The following is a 24,609-nucleotide window of genomic DNA, read 5'->3' on the forward strand; positions in this document are numbered from 1 at the left end:
CTACTGATCACGAATCGCGGGGCAACACGATCCGACTCGTCGAGTCCTCTCATGGACTCGGCGAGTTTCCTCCATGGCAACACTCATTTGACCTTCTGAGGTCAGATCTGTTTCTCTAACTTATAGATCTGGCCTTCTAGCACCCAAAAGTTACGTAAAGGTCTGATATTGATGTCCATGCATGGCATATTTCGCTCAATATGCCATTTAGACTCCATTAAAGCTTCCTAACCTCCAAACCCCATGGTTGCACAACAATGGCTTTCTACTTTCTAACTTCCTAGACCTTACAAGGTCCAGATCTATGCTACCAGCTCAGAAGAGGGGTTTGATGCAATCAAAACCCCACCAAGAAGATAATACAAGCCCTAATCCTCAAAAGGAAGATCTACACAATTAGGGAAGAAAAGGGGTCCAAATTGATACCTCCAACTAATGCTCTTAGGTTGTAAATCGCGGATCTACAACCTCCTCTGCCCCTTTTAGCTTGAAACCTCCTTCTTCCTTGCAAACCATCCACCAAGAAGCTCAAAATGGCTCTCTCTCTTGCCCAAAACACTAAGGACTCGTTTAGGGTTATCTCTTCTGAAAGGTAGCCACAATAGGAGGCCTTAAGAGCCTTTAAATAGGCCCAGACCCGAGAGAATTAGGGTTTCTGTCAACAACACCGACTCAGCGAGTCATCTCTCCGACTCGTCGAGTCCATTCATTAACCACGTCACCAAGTCGTGACCCTACTCGACGAGTTAAGGCACCGACTCGTCGAGTCCCTCCAAAGTCCTTGAATTAAATATTCAAAACAATATACCTGGTAAACCGGATGTTACAATTCTCCCCCACTTGAATTAGATTTCGCCCTCGAAATCGCTCCTCAACAACATATAGATCTAATCCAATAACCGAACAGCACCATCGAAAGGATCTCATACCACACAGAAATCTTCCTCTCTGGGCACCTGAATCCAAACAGGAACTCCTCCCTGGAAAAGGACAGACCCACTGCCACTACGCTACCCCTCCTAACTCTCAAGAATCTGGAAACTCTAGTAGCCTGACACACAGCCAGACCGCTCTCTCCAGATGTCACCACGTTATTCGCTCCTCGAATAATAAACCCCGATAGCTCAGTGCACCTCTGATTCTCTGGTGGGGACCGATAAAAACAAGTCCATGCCCAAAAATGGCTACCGATCACTCGTCCCAGACATGATAAATAACCCAGATCATATACCAATGAATGAAAGGATCACATCACACTAGGGACTCATCCACTGTACTGCAATCACAACCCTTCTGAACACGAACCCTCAACATCTTGACCTTAGGCACGAAAAATGATCATGCTTGTTCAGAAGCGTCCCCCGTCATCTGACAAACATAACCTCGGCTCCCTTCTCAATATTCCTTTCAAGGCTGAGCACCAGGTCATCTCCCGACCCAACAATTGAACCCCCAAAGGTTACCCATTGCATGTACCAAAACGTCTCACTGACTTCCTTATCAATACAACTATCTCAGCCCAGTGCGACACACAAGTCGCGAAGTTCGCTTTACCTCAAGCGAATACGAAATTTGACTCACTCTCGATCTCTGCCGTCTACTACTCATTAGTTCCATGCGTTTTGCGGTTTTCTCATACCAACGAATTGACCCACTCCGGTCTAAGACACCAGATGGAACAATACCCCCTTCCAAATGAAATGCATATCTGAATCTGGAATCTTATTCTGTCTACTCAATACACCACTAGAATCGAACTCAACTTGAGAGTCTGAACCGGCACAGAATTGGAACCACTCATCCCAACGAACCACTCAACTCATGACTCATGACCCGCAACTCATGCGTTCCTCACTTATCCACTTCCCTTTGGTTGCGACAACCATTACTCAATTCAGAATATAACGACTCCCGAAAAATATGGAGACCCCAGTCTCGCCCCTGGTTCGACCACCAGGCTCCCACAAACTCAAATATTAGGGCTACCCAAGCCTAAAACTCTTATGCGTCACGCTCTGATCAGAGAGTACTTCGTCACAACATTCTCTTGCTAACTAGTGGGTACTACGGCTCCCCGCAGTATCACAACGACCTCTCACTGATTAGTGAGTACTACGGCTACCCGCAGCATCACAACAACCTCTCACTGATTAGTGAGTACTACGGCTCCCCGTAGCATCACCACAACCCCTCACTGAATAGTGAGTACTACGGCTCCCCGTAGCATCACCATAACCTCTCACTGAATAGTGAGTACTACGGCTCCTCGTAGAATCACCACAACCTTGTTGGATTAATGTCTAACTCCATAACTATATTTGGTATGTACTTGACCCGACCCGGCATGGTCCATTTGGGTTGCACTTCACCGGCACAATTTATATGGATAGTCTTTTGAGAATAGTATATTTATGATTTATATTAATATATTATAAGTTCTAATATATTAATATGGAATCATATTATTTAATTAGTATTGATCAATATCTAATTTAGAATTAATTAAGTGATCAAAAAGAACTAATTAAATATGAACTCTTATATATATGGAATGGGCCAAGTTCATTTAGGTTGGGCTAAGCTTTCATGGATGGTCCATGGAGCTTTTAACCCATGGACATGTAAATGAAAGGTCATGGGTATTAGGGTTTACATGGATGTAACCCTAATCCTCCATAATATATAAAGGGGTCATTGGCTCACAAAATTGGCACAAGTGTGTGAAAATAAGAGTGGGCCGATTTTAGTGTGCATACATATTCTCTCAAGTTCTTCCAATGTGTTTTGGTGATTTGTGATTCCATTTGAGGCTTCCACACTATTGGGGCTAAGCTCTTAAAGGTTGAAGACATCAAGCTACATCAAAAGGTATGTCATCTAACTAGAACTTTGTAGTATAGGTGCTTCATAATATGCTAGTTAGGATGAGAATAGTTAATATTTGCATGTATAATAGAGAAAACATAGATCCAAGGTTTATAGGGTTGCATGTACACCATAGGAGTGTTAGAATGCTCAAAACCCAACAGTGGTATCAGAGCCATGGGTTGTTTTCTGTTATATTGATGCAAATGTTTTATTTTCAAAGTTGGAAAAAAAAGAAAAAAAAACATGACGTTTGTCAAATTTTAAGATAATTACTTGTTTTTGTGAAAAACTAATTATTTGTAAAATTTGAATCATTTGTTATATGAGTTGAATTAGGTCAAATTTAGTAAAAGATAAAATGATATGATTATTTTATTAGTTTTAAAAGTTTGATCTAAAGAGGTTTTTGAAACCTCCATAAGTTATGGATATGAAAAGGTTTTTAAAAAAATTGATTCAAAGTTTTTTTATGGAGTTACAAAACTTGGTCTTAATGTTTTAAAGAATTCCATAACTTGTTCTTAAGTTATGGAACATGAAAAGTTTCATCATAAAACAAGTATTTAACTCCATAAGTTATGGAATCCAAAAGTTTTCAAGAGTTACAAAACTTGCCCTCAAGTTTTGGAATTTGGAAAAAGTTTTTTTTTATGATAAAAAAAAGAATTGAATTCTAAAACTCTTGGGTTCATAACTTAAACAATTAATTAAATGGTTTTAATTTTGAATTTAATAATTGGAATTATGATGTTTTATTGAATAATTCAATTAACTCTTATGGACTTTATTAATAGATAATTAAAGTGTTTAATTAAAAGAGAATTAATAATTCCATAATGACATGGTTTAAATTTAATTAAATTAAGAGTATAGTTTAATTAATAGATTAAACCACCAAGTATTTTAAATGTCTAAAATACACCCTTATACTATTATAATATTAAAAGTTTAATATATTATATGTATAAGAGCAAGTCGTCTTACCATTAGTAGGCCTCATTCACGAAGCCGGTCTATAAGGGGGGTATAAGGTTACTGCCTATAAAATGGCAGTTTAATGGGTGTCCACTCTCACTCACCGCTTCCTTGACCGGTGGAGGGTCGTTAGCCGAACCGGTAGGACAAGGACTATAATTCTCCCTTCATTATAAGTATAATGATAAATACTAAGTAACTAAACACTTATAAATTCCCAATCTTAGTTACTTAGGAAAATGTGAATAAGGTGCTAATCCATGAAATTACACTTTGCACTTTGTTTAAGCTGTTAGTGGAGTGTGTGTGGTTAACCGGCACACTAACCTGGACTTAACAAGGTAGGCAAAGGGTAACTTAATGTTTATCATAGTATCGTTGAAGCGTGTGTGGTTAACCGGCACATCGATTGAGGGGTAAATATTAAGGGTACCAAGTATATTTGCATGGTTACTTCACACCTTGTTTTGTGATCCTCGGCATCCTAGTCACAAAACCTGAAGGGCACACTCGAGATTGAAACATGTCATTGAAAAGTTCAATGAATCTCAAAAGAATCTAGGAGTTTCAAAACCAATTAAAACCTAATAATACATTTCGTTTATCTTGGTGGAAATTGGTGAATCGTCATTCACCTACCTTCAAATATTTTATAGCTTGGATTACGGCATCCCTCTTCCAAGTTATAAAATAGTTTGTTGGGTCCTAGCCTTAATATATCATATTGGGTGTTATATTAAGGACTTAAATCAACTTTACGTGAATTTCTCCCGTTGTTGATGTCTGGTTTAGACAACAATGATCTTCCCAAACTAAGCTTTCCTAATGAATATGACTTCCCGAGTTTGGCTCATGGAAGTCATACTTCTCTTCCTCCACCTCCTCCAATTATTCTCCCTAACCCACAAGTTCAAGGTCACTCAAGCCCTAATGGCAAGCAAGGTCTATGTGTGATCACATCTTAGAGATGAAGTCACATATTGACAAGCCGGGAGAGTTGGGTGTCAAAGTCTTGAGAAAGTTGGATGTTCAATCACTTTCTAAGTCACATAGTGAGTTCCTTTGGGACTACTATGAAACAGACTATGGCATGAACCTTAATGATCATATCTATTTGCTTGGTGCTGCTGAATCAGCAATGATTTGGAACGATAGTAAAGCAAATTTGATTAGAAGATCAACTTCCCAAAAACTTTATGGACAGTGACAATGGTGACACTGGAAATCCAGAAAAAGCATTCTCTTCCCAATGGAAAGGGATTGGCCATAGTCAACCCGGTTGACCAAATGGTAAAGAGAAAGGCTAAGTCTGAGATAGTCCCATTACCAAAGGGTCCATATGTTTATTTTGCCAAAGGAAGGGGCGTTGATTGCAAAGCTGCCAAATTTACCTAAGGATGTTAAAGTCAATAAGTTTGACTCTACATCAGGTAGAGCCCATTATCTAACTCTGTTAAGTTCTATTCTGAGATCCTCATTACATGATATGACTGGGTCACATGTTGATGTTTTAAGAATCAAATAATAGAGAGAAATCTTAAAGGAAGTATATGCTGATTCTGATCGCGAAGGTGGATTTCGATCGCATCAGAATTTTAAGCAGTTGCTTAAGAAGTTATGATATATTGCTAAGGAATAGATAACAACAATTTTCCATGTGGATTGTAAGGATAAGTTTTTCCGCAAAGTTTTAAAATAAAAGAAAATTGTTTAATTTTATTTATTTGAAGTATCCTTACAATGGGATTTGTGGAAAATTGTTGCTTATATGATTCCACTGACAGCAATATTGGAAAATGGATTTGATTCTTTCATTTGTGGTAGTGTCTAAATTTACCAAATCAGGAAAGTTCCTCATCACCCAAGTTTCAATTGGACCGAAACTTGGAATCATGCAAGTTGAATAGTATAATGAATGAGAACTTTCAAGCATTGGAAAATCAAGACTAATTACTTGTTCACATGGATGTGTGAGTCAAGTGAAGGACTAAAGGGATCGAGTACACATTCTTGTGCACTGGTCATGTCCACCACAAAGCTCGTTAAGACTATTTGATTTACTAAAGTTTAGTAAATATGGTTATACTTACAAGTTTAAGTATAATTCTGAAACATTGGAAAAGTCTCAATGTATGGCAGAACGAATGGGAAGAATCAAATTAGGCAGAAAGATAAAAGTTTCTCAAATCTGAAAAGATGGGATAGTACTTTAGTATCATGTTTGTGATCATCTTAATGATTTAGAAATCATATCACAATTAGTCCTCTAAAGGTCATCTTAGTGCATTATTATGACTAAGAAGAGGAGTCATGAATTGTTGAAATGGTTAGATCAGGAAGATGAGTCATACTTCGTTCCAAAACAATTCTTAGAGTCATACTCCAAGATTGTAACTTGAGTGACATATCTTAAAGAAAGGTTTAAAACACTTGTCAAATGTAAGAGTAAAAGTGTCCTACTCTTGTACATTTGAAATTGGTAAGTTGTGATGTTTTGGATAAAACAAAGACCAACTAAGGCCAATTGTGTGAAGTGTTTGTCTTGATAAAGAATCCGCACTATCTCTTGAATATTTGGCAAGATAGTCTTATATGTCAAGAGGATAGTGGGAGTCTTAAAGATCCTAAAAAGAATTTCAAGAACTAATCAAGAATAAAATATGAGGTTCTTCACTAGCACACGACTTGAGGTTTATAACCTATCGTGTTGACATATTCTGTGCCCATTCCAGTTAAAGTTGGCTTTGCATAAGAGTTCTGAAAGTTCTCAATTGGTTGCATAACAACTTGGAAGCAATGGCAGGCCCTGTACTGCCAGGTGGCAAGAAGTTCATATTGCATAAGTTCAGTCCATATGAGTTTGGATTTGTCATTATCCTTGTCTTGTGACTATGGTTTTGACGATTCACATGGATAAGAATACATACACCATAAAATCTAAGGGTCATAAGGTTTCTCTCCGATTCATGAAAATGATAGTGAGGAAACACTTCCACCAAGTAGATTTGAAGCAAATGGCAAAAGGTCTAAACAATTGAGACTATGATTACGACATCCCTTTTCATAGTTCTGAAATTGTTTAGACACACATGCATGCTATCTAAGGAAAGGTGTATGATTTTGATAAAGTTTTATCAAAGCATCTCGTATCAGAAATCTGAACTTTGGTAAGAAAGTCAATAAAGTATTGATTTCTAGAAGTCCAGCTGATTTCTGAGTATATGTCAAAGCTAGTGGGAGCATAAGTGTTATGCTAATAATCATCATGTTAGTGGGAGCATGATAATTATTGTTAGTGTTGCAAGTTAGCAATGTTAATTATAGAAAACAAAAGTTTCAATTCGTGAGGCTGCAGGGATTGAAAAAGTTGTTTTGCTATAATTAAGGGAGATGATATACTTCATTTCAGTTCTAAAGGCTTAGATTGAGACCTTAATCATCTTTAGTCAAGAATATATATATGAATTTCATGTTGGATTGGTTCAACTTAAGGAAATTCTATATATTGCGTTCTCAAAATTCGATTATGATTACGGCATCCCTCTTCATAGTCAAATTTTGAAAACATGGCAAATAAAAATATTGTAGCAAAAGACTGGTCTAGAATCATGTCTTTATGTGAGACATCATGAATCGTGTACCATTTGCTTTGGGTACAGGATCGATTGCATGTGCTATAATATTTGTCATTTCTAAATGTTTCCAAATGCCCAGAGGCATTAAGAAGGGAAAAGGTCTAGAATTGGGTTTGACTAAAATGATTAAGCAAATGTCGAGGACAATCTGAGGTTTACCAAAGATTGGTTGCTCAGGGACAGTTGGAAGTATAGTGCTAATTTTGGAAGGACCATATTGACATATTCTGAAAAGAGGCATCTCTTATTCAGAAGTGATAGTCAAAATGAGAATATGGAGTTGTCTCCATAGGTGGAATTTATATGTGTAAGATTAGAAAACTTAATGCAAGAAGCATGTCCAAAGTAATGTACTTTGAATATGAGACTTAGTTTCCATGGAGTTGATCTCCATTGGAATACCTTATAATGACTGTTGACAAGTCTTTGTGACTTTGTACATATTCATTACAGGAGGGTCAGTGCATATAAGTTTAAAATCTAAACAGATTTCGATAAATGATAGGAATTTGAAATTCTCACATTTTTCGATAAGGATTTGGGAGTGTGAAATTAGAATCATTGAAATTATGTTCAATTGGTTTATTTCACAAAGTAAGGATCATAGACAAACATAGAGTGCATACTTGGTGTATGGCAAAGCTATTGTTTAAGAAAAACATAGTGTACATGCTTGGAGCATGGGACAACTAGTGTTTTTAATTCAAGTATAAAGTTGATAAAACCGAAACAATGAATAATGAGTAATCAGTATGGTGATAAATAAAAGTGTTTATTTATATTCATAGGGTTTGATACCATATTTGATTCATTTATTCTTGTGTTTCACTTTGCATGTTTTGACTTCCAGAATAACTAAGTCGCTCTTCCTGAATGATTAAGTTATTCAAACCATCCACAGTCGGTCATATGTTGGAAGTAGATATGAATCAAGACTATCATGGGTTGGTTTGTAGAGGTCCAAGTTGGTGGACAAAGTCGTGCTACAACACTCATGAGTGCTCATAAGTTCTGAGTATTGGATTCAACCCACGCTCATTTGAATCACTTCATGGATTTTATCACGAGTGATCATGAGACGATAATATCTTATATTCTTAAAACCTAGAGATATGAGTTGTTACTATGAGTTGGTTATACATTGATTGCACGAAAACGCATTGGTAACTCGATGTTATAAAACATGCCTTTGTGTATGATTCAACAAGTAGTAGAACAAGCCATATGAGTCGAAGTTTATCCATTCCTTTTACCTTCGGGATAAAAGCGATATCTGTGGGCCCCTCGATGATTTAGCGATGACACATGTGAGTTCTTGGCCAAGCCAGGACTGATTTGATTTGTTCAATCAGTCAGTCATCATAAATAAAAAATCGGGAAACAACAAATGGACAGAGAGAATGATTATAATCCATGTCTCAGTCCATATGATATCTAGAATGGAGGAATATATGATCCCTTATCTAATGGACAAGTCATTGACAAGGTCAGAGTTCGACAGCGGCTTTAAGAGCTATGATTGCCAGTTAGGTTTTGAAGTCATACTCAATAATAGTTTTAGACTTATCCAAGTGGGAGACTGTTGGATTAATGTCTAAGTCCATAACTATATTTGGTATGTACTTGACCCGACCCGGCATGGTCCGTTTGGGTTGCACTTCACCGGCACAATTTATATGGATAGTCTTTTGAGAATAGTATATTTATGATTTATATTAATATATTATAAGTTCTAATATATTAATATGGAATCATATTATTTAATTAGTATTGATCAAGAATTAATTTAGAATTAATTAAGTGATCAAAAAGAACTAATTAAATATGGACTCTTATATATATGGAATGGGCCAAGTTCATTTAGGTTGGGCTAAGCTTTCGTGGATGGTCCATGGAGCTTTTAACCCATGGATCCTATGTAAATGAAAGGTCATGGGTATTAGGGTTTACATGGATGTAACCCTAATCCTCCATAATATATAAAGGGGTCCTTGGCTTACAAAATTGGCACAAGTGTGTGAAAATAAGAGTGGGCCGATTTTAGTGTGCATACATATTCTCTCAAGTTCTTTCAAGGTGTTTTGGTGATTTGTGATTCCATTTGAGGCTTCCACACTATTGGGGCTAAGCTCTTAAAGCTTGAAGACATCAAGCTACATCAAAAGGTATGTCATCTAACTAGAACTTTGTAGTATAGGTGCTTCATAATATGCTAGTTAGGATGAAACCTTGGAATAGTTAATATTTGCATGTATAATAGAGAAAACATAGATCCAAGGTTTATAGGGTTGCATGTACACCATAGGAGTGTTAGAATGCTCAAAACCCAACAAACCTCTCACTGAATAGTGAGTACTACGCCTCCCCGTAGCATCACCACAACGTCTCACTGAATAGTGAGTACTACGGCTCCCCGTAGCATCACCACAACCTCTCACTGAATAGTGAGTACTACGGCTCCCCGTAGCATCACCACAACCTCTAACTGATTAGTGAGTACTACGGCACAACCTCTCACTGAATAGTGAGTACTACGGATCCCCGTAGCATCACCACAACCTCTCACTAAATAGTGAGTACTACGGCTCCCCGTAGCATCACCGCCCTTGCTCTTACCACTTCACAATCTCATCCTCAGGTCGACGCCACACTGCGATCATTAACTCATGCCCTGCGGACCAACCATAGGTGTACACACTTACCCAAATTATGCATTGCTATTTCTGACGACATCCGCCTTAACAAAACACCTTTCCCTGCTGCAATCCACATTCTCGAATAATCCCACTTGATGTCAATTAGCTGAAAGGGCTCCTACTGGAACCGTAGACACTTGATACACCACTCGTCATCCCATAACTCAAGTCTCAAAATAATATGAAATTTAGAACATCATACTCGGATACCTCGGTACACCATCACAGAACCTCATGATGTCCTGTCTCAACCACTGATCTCCTACTTACCGCATCATACACAGATACAACAATGCGTTCCTTCAGGATTCACCACTAATCTTCATGCCACACACGGTCTTCGACCGACAGCCACCTGCCGTGGAGACACTCATCCTTTCCTTAACGCGTACAACATGCATTATCTCGATCTGCCCTCGCCTTGACCACCAGTAACTCTGGTCTCATGAATCCATAGTGCATATCTCTATCCAGCTCCCTAACCGCTCTTGAACAAATCTCTGATCCCCTCAAAAAATACCCGGTTCTCCCCCACTCGGGGTTCGAACCATCACCAATTGGCGCACCAATAATCATTTCCACAGACTGTTTCCACCAGGAACATCACACTTACTATTGGAAGGTACTACACAATGCTCGGTGGTCTCCCCGATAGAGACCCCGCAACTCCAAATACCCCGAATCTCAGATGAAATCCTCAGAACTTCTTATCATGATTACCTCTAATCATACAGAATCTCATACCATCCCATTACCGGACATCTCAACTGTCCAGTAGTAACTCTGACTCTTAATCTGAAAATAATGAACTATCATACTCCTCATTCTCGACTCCTCAACCAACGTTCCTTCACGTGGGTTGTAATAGGAGCGGAGTCCTCATTACCACACTCGATACTCATCATAGACAATAAGAGCCACCGCCCCAATATCCTTTTCTTGATCGTCTGCCGCTGCAGCTAATACATGCCCTACTATGCTCAAGTAGGGTGTATCCTTGTCCTTAACCATCTCAGTCCCCACTGACAACCTGCTCATACTCTGACATTACCTCTCAGCAGACATACTGCCTAAATACTCTGATGGGAGGTCGCCATCAATGCTAACCCGCAGGGTTTTACCCCCAAGCTCAGAAACCGAAATCTCAACACCTCCTATGTTTCCCACAGGAAACAGAAATAATACCACCCAGGTCACAGAAGGTGACATCTCCGCTATCGGCTGATTGCTCAACTCATGCCGCAATCCTCTATAAACGCCATCTCTACTCATCCTTGAGCCTTGCGACTTCATCTGACATCTCACCAAAAATACCTTGGAATCATCTCAACTTCCCTCACAAGGGATGCTTCGTTGAAACTCGTTCAACATGGACCTCTGGCCCCATACTCTTTCACATCTGATCTCAGGCTAACTAATCACAACAGAATATCTGGTAAACCAGAAGCACTAACCGCCACGAGTCATGGTACTCGAACCATGTGGCCACCTCTCGATCTGCTATGAATCATGGTACCCGAACCACGTTATCTCTTCTCAATCCGCTACAATCATGGTACTCGAACCATGTTCTATCTTCTTAATCCGTTACGAATCATGATACTCGAACCATGACATCACCTCTCGATCTGCTGCAAATCTTGGTACTCGAACCATGAAATCACCACTCGATCTGCTACAAATCATGGTACTCGAACCATGAGATCACCTCTCGATCTGCCACAAATCATGGTACTCGAACCATGACATCACCTCTCGATCGGCTACAAATCATGGTACTCGAACCATGAAATCACCTCTCGATCTGCTGCAAATCATGGTACCCGACCATGACATTACCTCTCGATCTGCTACAAATCATGGTACTCGAACCATGAAATCACCTCTCGATCTGCTACAAATCATGGTACTTGAACCATGAAATCACCTCTCGATCTACTACTTAAAACCTCCGGAATGTTCCCTTGTAACGAGTATGGGTCCTCTGTTTTCAGTAGTACGGGCCCATACTACCTGCCACATCTACCCATACTTTCTACACGGACCATCCCCGAGTTCCTAAGTAGCTGTTCAACCTTCTTGATCACCAATCCCGTCACGCGTGTTCGCTCCTCTGCGTAATGCTCTACTCTGTCAGCATACTCATCTGACTAGGGTCACCCTTTCCTAGGCTCATCCTAGGTTCTCACACTTCTCCGCCATCAGCTGCTATAGAACTCCTTATGATGCCAACCATCTACCTCCTGAATATCTTCATATTCACTTAGTAGCTAACTCTCATCATCAAGAGTTCCACAAAGCACGAAGCAAGCAGCATTCGGGCATCGAATAATCTCTACCAACATGTAAAACCACTCTAGGTTATTACCCGCTTGCTCTTCTCATACTCAAAGGATATCACCGAACTCAAGCAACTTTACCCCACGCGGGCATCTGACTAATCTCTCAGTAGACTCCTCAAATGCTCATCTAGGTATCTCTCCTAGATTACTCCTCTGCTCAAATCCCTCTCCAGAGGATTCCTGCTGTGTACTCTTACTCAGCACATACTCGAAAGCACATCACATATAACAGCAACTCCTAGGCTAAGGCATCACAAATCAGGCCACTCTAGTCCTAAATTATGAATTACCTAGCCTATCTCTTGCATGCATGATATCTCATAAATATCTCTTAACACAAAAGTAAGGGTATTTTGGGAAATCACCGTTCGGGCTCTGGCTGATTGTACACACTGCTCCAACTCGTTTTCTCTTAAATTCTTTCTCATTTTTAGAAAAATTATCTCTTTTGAAAATTTCTCTCAAATCCTCAGTTTGAGTCCAGATTTACTCGAAGGCACATCCGAATCCCTCAAACCAAGGCTCTGATACCAACTTGTAACAACGTAAATTTTCAAAAACATTTTTCATTTTTCAACATAATAAAAACTCATATAATATTCTCAAATCTCATGTATCAAATGTCATCATAATAAAACATATCCCAGAATCTCAAAAACATAATCCTCTGACAGTGTGTACAAATCATGTCGGTGCCTTCCCACGATCCTCTGAGGTACCTGAAACACATTACACATAACACGGTAAGCACGAAGCTTAGTGAGTTCCCCAAAATACCACATACAACACATAAGCCACTCGAGGCTATAACTCGGTATGACCTTCCGGTCAATGTGTCTCAGCGGGACCCTCCAGTCCCGTAGCTCGTTGGACCCTCCGGTCCGGTCTAGTTTGTTGGACCCTCCGGTCCGGTCTAAATCGTTGGACCCTCAGGTCCGGTCTAAATCGTTGGACCCTCCGATCCGGTCTAAATCGTTGGACCCTCCGGTCCGATCTATATAACACATAGCATACATATATCACAATGCACATAAACTCAAACATACACATAACTCATAAGACCCTCCGGTCTACACATAGATACCACTCTAGGTAATGTATAGTGAGAAGACTCACCTCGATGATGTCTAGTAAACTCTCGTGCTCGATATCCCCGATCTAGCCTCCGCCTATCAAAATGATAATATCTCTAATCAATACTCTCTTTATATCCTCATCTCTAAAGAATGGGTAGAAGACCATTCTACTCCTCCATAGCCTCTCTTGAATCAGTTTGACCAAACCCTAAGGTCAACTGAAATCAACTCCAGTCAATGGTCTAACTTTGACCAGACTCGCCGAGTGCACTTAGGTGACTCGGCGAGTCCATGCGTGTCCTCAGACTCCTCCTAAGGCCCCACTCGACTCGTCGAGTTAACCTCTCACTCGACGGGTTTCTACTGATCACGAATCGCGGCGCAACACGATCCGAATCGTCGAGTCCTCTCATGGACTCGGCGAGTTTCCTCCATGGCAACACTCATTTGACCTTCTGAGGTCAGATCTGTTTCTCTAACTTATAGATCTGGCCTTCTAGCGCCCAAAAGTTACGTAAAGGTCTGATCTTGATGTCCATGCATGGCATATTTCGCTCAATATGCCATTTAGACTCCATTAAAGCTTCCTAACCTCCAAACCCCATGGTTGCACAACAATAGCTTTCTACCATCTGACTTTCTGGACCTTACAAGGTCCAGATCTACGCTACCAACTCACAAGAGGGGTTTGATGCAATCAAAACCCCACCAAGAAGATAATACAAGCCCTAATCCTCAAAAGGAAGATCTACACAATTAGGGAAGAAAAGGGGTCTGAATTGATACCTCCAACTGATGCTCCTAGGTTGTAAATCGCGGATCTACAACCTCCTCTGCCCCTTTTAGCTTGAAACCTCCTTCTTCCTTGCAAACCATCCACCAAGAAGCTCAAAATGGCTCTCTCTCTTGCCCAAAACACTAAGGACTCGTTTAGGGTTCTCTCTTCTGAAAGGTAGCCGCAATAGGAGGCCTTAAGAGCCTTTAAATAGTCCCAGGCCCGAGAGAATTAGGGTTTCTGTCAACAGCGCTGACTCGGCGAGTCATCTCTCCGACTCGTCGAGTCCATTCATTAACCACGTCACCAAGTCGCGACCCTACTCGACGAGTTGAGGCACCAACTCGTCGAGTCCCTCCAAAGTCCTTGAATTAAATACTCAAAACAATATACCTGGTAAACCGGATGTTACATTCATCTTACGTGCAAGTTTTGGTGGTCAAAACGGCATAACTCGCAGAAACACAAAACACGAAAGTTGTAGAAATCTTGTCTAGTTTCCAGAACTTCTTTACTCATGTCAATCGGAGCTCCAGAACTTGAGATATGACCAAAACATTGAAGTGTGGTGAATTTTCCTAACAACGTTTCTTCATTCCTTTAGCAATTCGTTTTACTTGCAGGTTCCACCCACTTTTAGTACAATATATTGACCTGCATATGAAGTCCAACAACTCATAAAAGTAGTGCCATTCTTGGACAATTATACATCAATTCAACAGATTTATGACAATTTAGTACATTCATAAAATAGACTTATCACCGCGTACGTGGGTGAAACCCGCGATCAAGAATGGGCTAGTATGCTAAGCGTACTTATAGAGTACTCCCCGCGTACTAGCAAGGGACCAAATTGTTAACAAATTTACATTGAGGGGATAAAAGGGAACATACCGAATTGTGAATGTTACAGTAAAGGTATTCCATAAACTTTGAGCCTCTTAGAGCACACATGGTGACTCTTTTCAACCTTGCATTTTCCATTGCTTGAACTGCCTTAAAACAAAATATCACTATATTGTAGGAATATTTGCATAACCTATTATATTTTCATATATACATCTATATTATCCAAGGCTTCCTGGAAGTCAGGAATAATTGTTCCTAGTGTGATAGTAGAAGCATCTTAAGCATCACAATTAGGTATCATGTTCAGGTCTATTGCTCAAAAAAAGTTGTTTAGGAATAGGTCCTTTATGAGTGTACAATTTCCGGTTTCTCAAAACATGAACCCATTCATTGAAATTGTATTAATTGAATGTTATTGTTTTTCAGATCATTTAGAAAATGATGATTCATGGTAATGAGAATGGATTATATATATATATATATATATATATATATATATATATATATATATATATATATATATATATATATATATATATATATATATATATAATTTTTTAACAAAATTCATTTAGTATTTTCGATATTTAATCTTCAACAATTAATACCCTTTCAGTTTCCAAAACATTAATTATCAAAGTTTAGGATCCAAGTTGCAAAACAAATAAATAGTTAAGTGTCGTTTATCCCATCCATTTGAATCCAACTAGCAGGACCGGTAATGAGGATTCAAATGCCCAGGACGATCCAAAAAAAAAGTCCTTAGAATTGCAAGCAACTTTCACATAGTAAAAAAATTGATTTGGAAAAGCATTGCAAGAAACTTTTACATAGTAAAAAAAAAGTGGAAATATTGAATGTAAATTGATCAACGATTCTAGTAAAAGGATACCCAAGAACTTTCACCTAGTAAAAGAAATTCACATAGTAAATAAAAATGGAAATATGGAGTGTAAATTGATCAGATGATTCTTGTAAAAAGGATACCCAAGAACTTTTACATAGTAATAAGTTGGCACTTTCACATACTCAAAACAAAAGCTACAAATTTTCTATTATGATGTAAATTGATCAGATGATTCTTCTAAAAAGGATACCCAAGAACTTTTACATAGTAATAAACTCACACTTTCACATAGTCAAAACTCAAAAGCTACAAATTTTCAATTATCTTGTTATATGCAGATTGCTTTTTTCACATAGTAAAATACTACACTTTCACATAGTAAAAATTAGAGATATAATCGATTAGAGTATTTATATTTGTAAAAGAGATAACTATGTAGGAGATAGTTGTAATATTGGAAAGATAATGTTTATTGTAAACTTGATTTGATAAGCTATGAGGTTAATTTCTTCATTTTTATAAAACAATCGGAAAGGAATTTGAAAACTTTGATCTTACCTAAAGAATGAGCAATTCACGTGGATGTGGAATCTGATGGAAAATTTTGGAAATTCCATTCCCTTCATTTTTTTTCATCTAAACACCATTTTATAGGAATTTAGATCCCAATTCCACCACATTCCTTTAGAACCGGTGATCCAAACACACGCAAAGTGTTCAATTCAACTCAAGTATTCAATTAGAATCTGACAATGGACATTATGATTAGTGATTTCCGTATCTGATAATGATAATCAACATTCAATTACAAAATGATAATTCAACTCAATTACTCAGTAATTGAAATTCTGATTTCGACATTCAATTACAAACTGATAATTCAACTCAAGTATTCAATTAATTGTCTACTTACCTGATTAGCATAATAGAATAACATGCTCGAATCCTCCACAGGATTGCTAGTCGCTGCTGCCACTGAAACGTGAATGATCGATGATCGATATGTTCTGGTGCGATCGATGCTACCTTCTCGTGTGTGGACTACTTGGAAGATTGGGTTGAAGAGGAATATAGTAAAATAAAATAAAATTGAGCTCCTGAAAAAATAGGCCTTGCGCACCGGTCCTTCTTGCCCCCTTATCACCGGCCATGCCAATTAGGTAGATAGCGATTATCAATTATATACTAGTATATAATTCCTAGTTTTATGGGATCACTAATAACAAAACTTAATAGACATGTTTGATCTCATCTATGCCTCATAACTCTCTTGATTATGTATCCTTTATCACAAAAGATTTCTGATTAAATCATCCAATTTGAACAAATTTTGTAATCGATCTATAACTTGATTATAAAAAATCGCATAGATTTGAGGTTTTAAGGGGACTTTGATGTTTTTTATAATTCTTGTCTAAAAAACATATTCTATCATGGTTATTGCATACATCCAATAACCATGATATACCTTTTAAAAATCTTATATTATGTAAAATCACATTTTAACAATGTTCTTTTATAAAACCCCGTTTCTAATTGACTCGATCAAATTTTAATAGCTAGTATTAAGTTACCATTTGAGCGCTTTAGAATATTTGTAAACCTATTAATAAAACTTTTGTTTATAAAATAAGGTTTGGAATTTGATAAGTTTATAAATCTCTATTTTAAACTTATATATTTTTAATCCTAAAATTTTACCGGTTACCGGTTTTAATAAATAAAGGGAAAATTTTATTAAAACCAAACTCTTTTTTGATGTTATTTATGTTCAAATATTATTTATCATTTGAAAACTAATTATCAACCATAACATAATAATAACAACAACACAAATATAAAACAACACAAACATGCAAAAAACATATGTGCATAAACCAACCATCTAATGACATATTGTGAACCATTACAAAATGCCAACTCCATTACCAAAAGGACATTTAAAGGGACCAAACACTTCTAGTAATGTTGTTGATGTTCTCACTTGAGAAAACATTCATTGCTTGCAAAAATTTGAAAAACTTATTGAAAGGTGATATTTCAGCAACATGCAACACATCGTGAAAGTGTTGCCTTAGGGCATCACTATAAGGATTCTGATGAAGCACTAGGCAGACATCAACACTTTAAGCAACACTTTTAAGAAAATGTTACTTTTGCCCCTGCACTAAAGAAGTTGCAAAAAATCACCCCATTTGATCTTCAAAAATCGCTCAGTCTTTCATTTCTTGTTACATTTTTGTACAAAATAAATTATTTCTAAAACTGATCTATTACTTATAAAGATAAACAAAGAAAAATAACTATTTAATTATTACATACCATATAAATAAATAAATAAATAATTACAACCATTTTAAACAAATCAACACAAACAACAACACAAGGGTCGAAGACTAGTTTATGCACACCATACATATATATACATACACACACAAATATATATATATATATATATATATATATATATATATATATATATATATATATATATATACTCAAAGTTATATAAAACAACTCTTTGTTTTTCTAAAACAACTTATGTGACAAAAAATACATGTAAACTTTTGTCATCAAAAAATTATAATTATAAAGTTGTTAAAGAAAATATGTATGAATTTTTCTTGTAAAGAGAAAATCATCTATGTTTTCCAAAAATAAAGATTTCATCAACTTAACAAATAATCAAACTAATCTTGCAAAAAAATCTCTGATACCAATTGTTGAGTTTTTTTTATTCTTGTTCAAAAATAATTTTAAAAACATAAAGACAGCAACGGAAAGACTTTGATTTTTGAACAAAATAAAACTAGTTTATACCCATCAAAACATAAAGATGGAAACGAAATACTTTGATTTTTCAAAAATATTATATGATGATTATGCTAATAAAGTACTCTTATCCTCTTGCGTAGTAAGGTATCAAGTACGGGCCCAATATGTTTAATGTGTGAGACAACATTGTAGTACGAAAAAAAACAGAACTATCATCTTCTTTTGTTGTAAGGTATAGGTCCAATATGTTTTGTTCTCACAACATCATGATATTATTTGTTAATAGTTAACACTCAACTCCCATCCACTTATAAATCTTAGCACGTTATAATTTGTTTACGATAAATAATGTTACCTATGGAGTTTTGTTGTTTATTATAATATTATAATAAGAGTAAATTACAGTTTTGGTCCCTGTGGTTTGGTTAAATTCGTATATCCAGTCAACCTTTGAAAATTTGACAAGTTGTATCCCTGTGGTTTAAAGAAATTGTAATGCACATCCTTAATCCGTTTAAAAAGACCATTTTACCCTTACTTTTATATACTACTTTTTCATATATATATATATATATATATATATATATATATATAATTGTTTAATTTTTTTTTATATTTTTCCGCTTATATTTTAATTTATATATTTATATTTTTTCTGATTTATATATATATATATATATATATATATATATATATATATATATATATATATATATATATATATATTAAATTTTATTCAAATATATTTTTAATGTTTTTTTTATATTTTGTTCGTTTATATTTTTTTTGACGTTTTATTTGAATAATTTTTCTAGTTTTTTTTCTTTTTTTTTGATGTTTTGTTCGAATATATCTTTTAATGTTTTTTTGATCTTTTGTTTGTTTTATATACTTGTAAAGCTTTATATATATATATATATATATATATATATATATATATATATATATATATATATATATATATATATATATATAGGGGATAGTGAATATACATTACAACCCCACCTAAGCTTAGGTACTAAATCTCTAAAATATGTCGTTTTAACATGCTAAATATACCCGGTTTGGTTTCACTTGGTAAATATATCATCCTCCATAACATTTCTTTCTTTCATTATCGTTTTACCATCTCTGTTTTCTTTCCTCAATTATCGTTTATTACTTTACCCAAGTGAACATTACTAAACCCTAAACCTAAACCCTAAACCCTAAATTTAAACCCTAAACGCTAAACCCTAAATCTAAACCCTAAACCCTAAACCCTAAACCCTAACCCTAAACCTAAACCCTAAACCCTAAACCTAAACCCTAAACCCTAAACCCTATTGTGTCGATCTTGAATTTACATTTTGAAGTATTAATCGTGAATCCATTAACCGTAATTTTATATAGTAAAACAATGTATTTTCAAAAGGTTTAGTACCTAAGCTTAGGTGGGGTTGTAATGTATATTCCCTTTTCCCATATATATATATATATATATATATATATATATATATATATATATATATAAGTAAGGGTAAAATGGTCTTTTTAAGTGGATTAAGGATGTGCAGTGCAATTTCTTTAAACCATAAGGATGCATCTTGTCAGATTTTTAAAGATTGGACTAAATTTGCGAATTTGACCAAACAATATGGACCAAAACTGTAATTTACCATTATAATAATAAATACGCCTTCAAGTATTCTTTTTTCACCTTTTTCTTTAACTAAAAGTAAACTCAACCCTTTTCCCTCTCCCAATCCCACTCCTTTTTCAATCTCTTTAAAAGTTCATTTTCTTACTCTTTCCTACTTAATTAGTGGTTAAAATTTAAAACAATAAACTCTAGTTTAGTATGTTATTAATCTAATATGGCTTTCTTCTTACATCATATACTACATTACAACGGTCATAATTTATGATATATAAAACAATTTCTATATTCATGCGATGAAATACAAATGGGGATTCTCAGTTTACAAAACAAGTTGTAAATATGATGATAGACTGAAGAAAGTCGAAGTTGACCTTTTTCTAGTCAACAAATGTAAAAATATGTTAGTGAAGCCTGTTATATTGAAACAATGTTATGAGAAGTTAAATGTAAGCCTGTCTGGAACCTAAGGCTAAGGGTGATTGAGAACGTGATAAACAGTGTATAGTATACGAAGATAAAACTAATGTGCATCTATTAACTTAAACCATATCGTTTTATAAATTGATATGAACTTCTAAGAATCCAAAGAATGTTATTCAAAAGACTACAGGTGAAATTTTTTTATGAGATTCTAGGAGGCAAACGGATTCTTCAATCTATATTTTAACTTATTTACTGTGGTCAGGTTTTTTGGATCTATAATACACAAAACAAAAATTATAATTTTGTAATGATGAAAATCCTTGGTCCTTAATTAGTAACCTAAGTTCCCGTCGGGGAAGGTGATAATGATGCATATTATTCAATAGCGATAGTGTGGGTATGGTGATAGCGATTGGGATCTCCGGTGCTCCCATGCAACACTTGCCATCTTTATGTTAAACTATCTCTACTATCAGAGACTATGTAGTAGAATTCTATAACGGATGTCTCGGTTTTTAAACGTGTACACACTTCATTGTTTTTTTGTGTTGAACAATACATCCCTGCTGCATATTTATTTTTATTGTAAATTATGAAAATATGACATATTAAGGAGTTACTAGATGGTTATCAGGACTTCATTTATTTAGTAATGTTTGCGATTTATAAATGTTATTGGAGTATTATTATAATATCTGCAACACTAGTATATAAAGTATCTAGATGTTATTTTTTCATTCATTCATTATAGATAAAGTTGCATACAGTACAAAAAAACAAGTGTTAGCCCAGCTGAACGAGTTAATAAAAGTTGCATACAGTCAAAGAGGAAAATGTATAATTATCGATGAGTCAACAATTCACTTTATGACAAATCATACAATAACAACCTTTATCACATACATACATTTCCATTTGTTATCACCAAAAGTATAATTTATCACATATCACCAACTTCATCTTTTAATATTACACAATTCGTCAAATATCATCAAATTCATCTTTTACAATATACTTCACCAAATATCACCAATTTCATCTTTTATTATATAGTTCCCCAAATATCACCAAAATATAACCTGCCAAATATCACCAAAATCATCTTTTTCACCAAAGGTACTTTATGATAAGCATGCGTCTCTTAGTGCTTCATAACCTAAGCAAACTACCCATTCACTACTTGTGTGCCTACGCTGTCGAATGCTCTAAGTGGCTCATGACTTCCAACCGAAACACCAACCCCGAGATCTCCACTTTTTTTGCACTGAATTTGCGAAACACAAGTATTTTGCGATGTTATCTAGGATTTACATTGTCATATATCCATAACACCTCCCAATCCAACGTGATATTTGTATTAGTCCACCTCGGTTGGAGCACACCACTCCAGTCCATGAATATTGTAGCGACAGTGCACGTGTAACATGTGTCGTATGATCTTCTAGATATACCAGATGACTTAAACCTTAGTGGCTTAAGCTCTTTTATATAAGGTCCTCTTTCAACATAATAGATTCTTGAAAATATCCATATAAGGTTTTAGGCAAAATATCATATACTAACCAAACCCACTATGCATCAACCCGTAAAATTTCAACAATTCATCATTTTGAGCATACAATCTCAACAATTAACAAATATCATAATATTCACCAAATTCAGCAACAAATCACCAAATCATGGCCAACTAGTCATATTTTCAATCAAATTTATGTTAGTCTGTTAGCATACCATAGTCATCATAATCATCATAATGGAGTCAACATATCAATTTAGACCCTAAGCATGGCTACTAGTATACAAGCATATGAAGCTAACACATCATATACATATACAAAACAGTGGCCAATTTCGTCATAGAGTGAATCAATTATCCTTATATGAAATGTACTTTTCAACTTATGCACATTTAGTGAGTAAAACTACGAACTTACATTTGTCACAAAAACGTTTTTCCCACTTCAATTCTCGTAAACACTTGGGGTTATCACGGTCTCCCTAATACAACACAAACAATCATATTACTAGGTGTTTTCAAGTTTACTACTTTCACAAATATAGTTTTAATATTACAATTAGGTTCATGCTCATTTTATTAGAGTTTTGGAATTTCCCAACATGACCCATGTTAAGTGTTTTGAGTATAAAGCATAATCTACATCTATAAATGGACTGATACAGGAGTCCCTGGACACTAGACTCGATTCACTACAACTTTGTATCTCAAGTGATTTTGTCTAATTCGGAGCAGATGGGCTCTACAGCCCTCGCAAGACATGTCAACAGTTATGTCCATATTTCCAACATTTGCTAAAGAATCACCATATTTGTGCATAAACTCAACAACTATCGATTCCTACTGAACCAAAACAAGAAAACGCGTTGAGGAGTAATTTCTTACCTCCTAAACTTTAGAGGACACAAAGGAACAAGATGGAGAGAAGAAACCAATCACTACACCACTAAAATCGTTAAAAAAAATGCAACGCTTATTCATTTGAATCACACTTGATTAATAGGAAATGAACTTCATTTAGAACTAACTTAAGCTATGTGTTGTTGGCTGCAAATAGGGTTACAAACCTGTCTGTTAGGGTTAGCCTCCCTAAATAGGTTATAAGTTACATTTTTGGCACTTCAATTATTGTTCAAATACCAATTAGACCGATGTATAGGTTCAAGGTTTATTTTTTACACTTTCGTCAATTGAATACCAACTTACAAGAAAGTAAAGTTCAATTTAATAAATAAGCATAATGGAACATGAATCTCGTTAACTGTAGAAAATTTGGGTCGTTATGTTGATCCCGACAGAGGTAGAGTCACATGTCGAAAAACAGTTTCTCTGTGACTGATGGCTAAATAACTCATGAAGATGCAAACACATTTACCCAATCTATATCATGGAAAAATCATTGGAATTTCATATATGTCTTTAAAATTTATAAAAGAAATCTTATGATCATTTTTTGTCTATAAACGATGTACAAAAGAATCCGTGCACCTCGAAAAACGAATCCAACCAATTATATACAATGTTTGTCAAACTTAAAAAAAGTCAAAGCTTTTAAACCCCAAATACTAGGAATGTTTGAAACAACCTCGCGTAAGAGGAAACCTAAATCAAATATTTTCAATAAAGAAATCAAAGTTATTAAACTTGATGGGTTTTGAATTTAAATCTTCAAAATCAATTTGTATATACATATAGACAAATCTAAACCAAAGTTGTGTGTGAAGGAAATCAAAATCGTATTGTTCCTCTAAATTTGGTATTTTGTCATTTGAAAAAGAAGGCTTTCTTTGAGTGGGAAAAGACTTAATAATGCTTTATCCTGAAACCCTTGGTCAGAGGAAACTCATTCTATCGACTTGGTCACTTGGGATATTAATGATTCCAACCAGTGGCGAATCTAGAATAGAAAACCACATGGTTCCTAATAAGATGTCTTTTAAATTACCAAAAATCGCTTACCAACTAAGATGTCCTTTAAATTACCAAAAAACTATATTTAAATTGCCAAATTTTAAATACAAATAACAAGTTTATTGTGGGATGATACGATCTAAGTATCATTCTTCATGAAGGAACCAATTTAAATACTTTCAATATATTCAAGAAAAACATATGTTGCATTATCTCATTCGATTCATTTCTCCAAAGCTAACAAGAACATAAATACATAATTTTCTATTGATTTTTACG

This window comes from Lactuca virosa, chromosome 8 (assembly GCF_052849685.1).
Source record: "Lactuca virosa cultivar CGN04683 chromosome 8, Lactuca_virosa_CGN04683_v6, whole genome shotgun sequence".
In the NCBI taxonomy this organism is placed as follows: Eukaryota; Viridiplantae; Streptophyta; class Magnoliopsida; order Asterales; family Asteraceae; genus Lactuca; species Lactuca virosa.